Genomic DNA, 6,000 nt, shown 5'->3' with positions numbered 1-6,000 from the left:
TGTATTGAGTATATCTCATATATTAGTTTTACCTTTTAAGTTGCATTACTGAAATAAATGAACTTTGCACTATACTCTAATTTTTCGAGTTTCACCTGTATTGCTGTATGACCATGTGAGATAGCTGGAGACAGCTTTATGGGTTTTATGTAAATAAACTTAGACCTGTCTGCATTCCTGACATACCTGTTGGGTTATATTATCCTTAAACAAACAATTCTGTGGAAACTTTTCTTAGAACTCTGCATTGTGCCATTCAGGGTCATTTCTAAGGATTGGTGAGTTTCTGAGCTATGTACTGCATGTATGGGTGTGGGTGATCAGTCCAGGCAGTGATCGGGAACAGCGATGAGCATATCACATGCAGCTTCTTCTTAGAGAAAGGACACGGCACTACTGGAGGTGGGTAAACTACTTTATCTCCGCCATTATCATAAGCCACCTGGAAAGCAGCAGTTATCCACTCTACTAACCTAGACCATGAGAAATGGTCAAAATCCTATCTACTACCCTAGATCACCATAAAAAAACATAAACTCTTCCTCTATCCTAGACCACCATTGAAATGGGCAATAATCTCATGGGAAGCTTTGTTTAGTTAACATATGGCAAAATTATCCATTGAACTTTTTGGTCAATGTAGTTGAGTAACACAAGAATTATCTAGTTTAAAAAATTGTTAATTTGCAATAGGGGTTATTATCACTTTTGGATGTCTACCCTGTTAGCACATTTTTATATATATGGTTTTGATGTCATTCCTCTGTTATTTCGTCTGGACATCTATGTCCACACTCTGACACTGTCCAATCAGCGGAGAGTGTCAGGCTATGTGACACTCCTTTGAGTGATATTACTCAATCACTCAAACAGTTCAGATATTTCCAAGAGGAGTAATTGAGGAATGGCACCATTGGCAATGGTTCATGCATTTTTAGCAGAAATGATAAAAAACTAAGCACTATGAAAGAAAAAAAAAAAATATATATATATATATATATATATAATATATATAGTATAAACAAACATGCCCAAGGAGCCGACAGCGTAATCACTATATGATGAACAATATTGAACCCTCTTTGGCCGCTAGTATCAGTATTGGCGTATTCTTTGTAAAGTGCCTTGTGTTTAAATGGTTGTGTTTAACAGTATATTGTTGGAGTTTAGTAATTTGGTTTAGCTGTGGCTCATATTTTATGCCAACTTGCTCATAACATGCAGATACAAGTTTTTTAAAAAGTTGAGTGAGTGTATATCTGGACTTCTCCAAAGCATTTGATACTGTGCCACATAAAAGGTTAGTATATAAAATGAGAATTTTTGGACTGGGGGAAAATGTCTGTATGTGGGTAAGTAACTGGATCAGTGATATAAAATAGAGGGTGGTTAGTAACGGTACACACTCAGATTGGGTCACTGTCACTAGTGGGGTACCACAGGGGTCAATATTTGGCCATATTCTCTTTAATATATTTTTTATGATCTTGTAGAAGGCTTGCACAGTAAAAATATCAATTTTTGCAGATTACACTAAACTGTGTAAAGTAATTAACATGGAAGATGACATTATACTGCTACAGATAGATCTGGATAGATTGGAGGCTTGGGCAGGGAAGTGGCAGATAAGATTTAATACTGACAATATTAGTTTATGCACATGGGAATGAATAAAGCACGTCTCCGGACATACTAAGTGGTAGAGATGGCCTTGCGGTTCGTCTGCGGTCGTTTCGTCACGAACTTTGCTCGTTCGCGATTCACCGAACATGCAAAACATATTGCGATATTCGCACGCGCCATATATTTTGCATAGCCCCGAACAGCCTAGTGAGATGTTTCAGCACATGGACACACCCCCAACCCTATAGCAGAACCCAATCTGGCAGCCATTTTGCATTATGTGTTTTGCCAGTGTAGGAAGAGGTTGCATTTTGGAGGCAGGGGACAGTTAGGGACACCAAACGCTAGCTAAATCGGGCCACAAAAGTCCTTTTAAGGACAGGTATAGGTGTGCTATCGATAGGTGTGATATAGAGGGGTGTGATAATATACTTATAATATACTTTCTAACATAGAAATTATATAATAGTGTATTTGTATTGTGCAGCAGTCATGTGTGGTTCTGCTGCGATACCGCAGCTAGATAAAGGGACAAACACTATTGGAGTAACTAATTGCAACGGGTGTGATATAAAAAAACTGCTTGAGGGCTGTGATATACCTTCTTCCACAAAATCCTGATTGAAGGGAGCTATTTACCTGTTTATGCCAAATACTGATTGAGGGGTGCTATATTACCAGTTTCTGGCCAAATACTGATTGAGGGGTGCTATTGCTTTATACCTTTTTCCACTAAATACTGATTGAGGGCTGTGATACAGCTGCTTCCCCCAAAATAATAATTGAGAGGTGCCATATACCTGTTTCCGCCGAATACTGATTGAGGGGTGCTATATACCCTGTTTCTGCCATAATACTGATTGAGGGTGCTATATACCTGTTTTCGCCAAAAACTAATTGAAGGGTGCCATATACCTTCTTACACAAAATACTGATTAAGGGGGTGCTATTACTGTATACCTTCTTCCTCCAAATACTGATTGAGGGCTGCGATACACCTGCTTCACAAAATCCTGATTGAGTGTGCCATATACCTGTTTCCTTCAAACACTAGTTCTAAAGCCCTTTTTTGTGTGTATTAGTAGAAATAAGGTGTGTTATAATTTACTCTTTATCTATTTACAATAATTGATCTAACAGTATGTCAGACAGAGAAGTGCCAGGCCCAGTACAGGAAAGCGGCAGAGGCCCAAATGTTTCTGGCGCAGGCACAGGTCACAGCAGAGTAAGGGGCCGTGGAAGCAGTGGTCACTTCGAGAGACCTGAGCTCCCAGTGTCAGCTAGCAGTCATGTCTTGACCAATAACCCAGCAGTTCTTGAATGGTTGACTCGATCTTCGACTTTCAGCCAAGAGTCAGTGGGTTCGTCAGACACAACCCTTAGTTGGCATGGCCCAGGAGCAGGCCCTTTGCCCTCACCTGTCCTCAACCTGCCTCTTTACTTTTCTGTTCCCTCAGCCAGAGAAGTTTTGTATGCTGTGGGCTCAGCTCCACTATACAGTGAGGACAAGCTACTAGAAGACAGTCAGCAGCTACTGGCAAGCCAAGATGCGGATGAGACATCTGCCGATTCCTCCACTAGGCGGGCAAGTAGTGATGAGGAGAGTGGCGTTGGATCTGGTCAGGCTCCTGACCCAGAGATGGTTGAGGAGGACATCAGTGACGTGCAGACAGTACTTGATGATGATGATGTAGCTGATCACACTTGGGAGCCGGGTGACGAAGGGGCTTCATCATTATCGGGAGAAGAGGGTGGCAGCTTGCCCGTTAGACAGTGGCGGAGCCAGCAAGTCGGTAGTGTAAACCAGGAGTCAGCAGTTTGGCAGCAGTGGGAGGTCGGGAGCCAAACGTGCCCGGGGTAGACCACCCGCTTCAAAGGAGCCTACGTGCCTGGGAAGTAGTGGTGCATGGGTTCACAGAGGCAGCAGCGGTAGCAGCGGTAGCAGTCAGTCCGTGCATAGTGTTGGGGGTAAAATCACCTACTCGGCAGTGTGGCAGTTTTTTGTTAAGCCGCCGGAGAAGGTAAACATGGTCATATGTAGAATCTGTGGGCAGAAGCCTACTCCTCATCAGTCATTCCGTCAGCAATCGATCACCGAAGAAATTGCCAAGATACAACAGTATGCGTGCACTCATCCAACGGTGCAGAAGTTGAAACTACTCCTGGCCAAGTTGCTGGTGCTGCAGTCCTTCCCTTTCCAAGTGGTGCACTTTGCACCTTTCAGAGAACTGATGGCTTGTGCCAAGCCGAGGTGGAGAGTCCCAAGCCGTCATTTCTTTACAAAAAAGGTAATACCAGCCCTGCACAAATATGTCAAACAGAAGGTGTGCCAGTCCTTGAGCCTGTCGGTGTCTGGAAAAGTGCATGGCAGCGCCAACGTGTGGAGCTTTAACTACGGTCAGGGACAGTACATGTCCTTTACAGCCCACTGGGTGAATGGGGTTCCTGGACAGCAACACCAGCAACTTGGCCAGGTCACGCCGATTCCGCCTCCACGTTCTTATGCTGTTGGTCCTGCGACAATGTCTGCCTCTGCCTCCTCATCCTCCACCGTGTCCTCAGCCTCAACTGCAGGTGCAATTCACAGTGCCCATCCAGCAAGCCACATGTGCAGGGCACAGGGGTGTCATGCTGTTCTGCACCTCGTTTGCCTGGTCAAACTGAGTCACAAATGGGAAGAACTGCTCCGTGTCCTTCATCAAGAAATCAAATCCTGGCTTTCTCTGCAACAACTCACAATCGGAACCATGGTGACCGACAATGGGAAGAACATGGTGCTGGCACTGCAAGAAACATGGCTGTTCAATCTAGTTGTCAAGCGGTTCCTGAAGTCTTCCATCCATCTGCAAGACATCCTAAAAATGGCCGGGAAACTTTGCATGCACTTAAGCCACTCTTACACCTCAAATCACACCCTTCTTGAGCTTAAGCGGCAGAAAGGCATCCCCCTACATAGGCTGATATGCAACGTTTTCACCCGCTGGAATTCCACCCTCCTTATGTTGGACCAACTATAAAACAGAGAAAGGACATCATTTATTGATGATCCAAGCGGACAAGAGTACACCACTTGTGTAACTTCAATGTCAGCCAGTGGCAGCTCATGCTTGAACCTGCCGTTTGCTCAGGCCCTTTGAGGAGGCCACATTATTTGACAGTCGCCAGGACTACGGTATAAACAATGTCATTCCACTGCTTCATGTCCTAGAACAGATGCTGGTAAATTCGGCTAGTCAGGGGACTGGAGATGTGGTGCCTAGATCTCATGGCCACATGAGCCCTGTGGAGGCTGATCTGGATGAGGAAGAGGAGGACATTAAAGCACAAGCAATGTGTAGCGAAATAGGTGGTATTTCTAAACAGGTGACAGGAGAGGAGGAGTAGGAGCAGCTAGAGAAGCTGCAGGGTGATGAGGAAGATAAGGCAGAGGACCCAGACACACCATGGCAGTATGCAGTTCAGATGGAGGCAGGGAGTCCCTCCTCATAAATCAAGTTACATTTTTTAAATTTGTACGTAATTTATTTTATTTATGTAATTTCACTAATTTGTCTGTTACATTTTCGGGAAAATTCACCAATTTTTGGGTGTGATACATCCCTGCTCTACCTATTAGACAGGTAAAAAAATGTCACTAATTTGTCTGTTACATAATCGGGTGAAATTCACCAATTTGTGGGTGTGATATACACCTGCTCTACCTAGTAGACAGGTAACATTTCACTAATTTGTCTGTTACATATTCAGGTGAAATTCACAATTTTTTGGGTGTTATATACCCCTGCTCTACCTAGTAGACAGGTAACATTTCGCAAATTTGTCTGTTACATATTTGGGTGAAATTCACCAATCTTTGGGTGTAAAATACCCCTGCTATAAATAGCAGACAGGTAAAAAAATAATTCACTAATTTGTATGTTACATATTCAGGTGAAATTCACAATTTTTTGGGTGTGATATACCCCTGCTCTACCTCTTAGACAGGTAACATTTTAATAATTTGTCTGCTACATATTCGGGTGAAATTCACCAATTTTTTGGTGTGAAATACCCCTGCTGTACCTGGTAGACAGCTAGAAAAATTTCACTAATTTGTCTTTTACATATTCAGGTGAAATTCACAATTTTTTGGGTGTGATCTACACCTGCTCTACCTAGTAGACAGGTAACATTTCACTAATTTGTCTGTTACATATTCGGGTGAAATTCACCAATTTTTGGTGTGATATATCCCCGGCTGTACCTAGTAGACAGGTAAAAACATTTCACTAATTTGTCTGTGTTCAATGTTTTTACCTGTCTACTAGGTACAGCCGGGGTATATCACACCCAAACATTGGTGAATTTCACCCAAATATGTAACAGACAAATTAGTGA

General features: G+C 43.0%; 1 long non-coding RNA gene across 1 annotated transcript in view; it reads left to right on the top strand.

Annotated features, from left to right (window-relative positions):
* The first annotated feature begins 293 nt into the window (after positions 1 to 293).
* LOC120998003 overlaps positions 294 to 6,000 on the top strand; it is a 50,966-nt gene continuing 45,259 nt past the window's right edge. The window contains exon 1 of the long non-coding RNA XR_005778277.1: positions 294 to 402. This is a non-coding gene — a long non-coding RNA (uncharacterized LOC120998003). The remainder of the gene's footprint in view (positions 403 to 6,000) is intronic.

The sequence above is a fragment of the Bufo bufo genome, chromosome 4, assembly GCF_905171765.1.
Source record: "Bufo bufo chromosome 4, aBufBuf1.1, whole genome shotgun sequence".
Taxonomy (NCBI): domain Eukaryota; kingdom Metazoa; phylum Chordata; class Amphibia; order Anura; family Bufonidae; genus Bufo; species Bufo bufo.
This window is presented reverse-complemented; position numbering and strand designations above follow the sequence as displayed.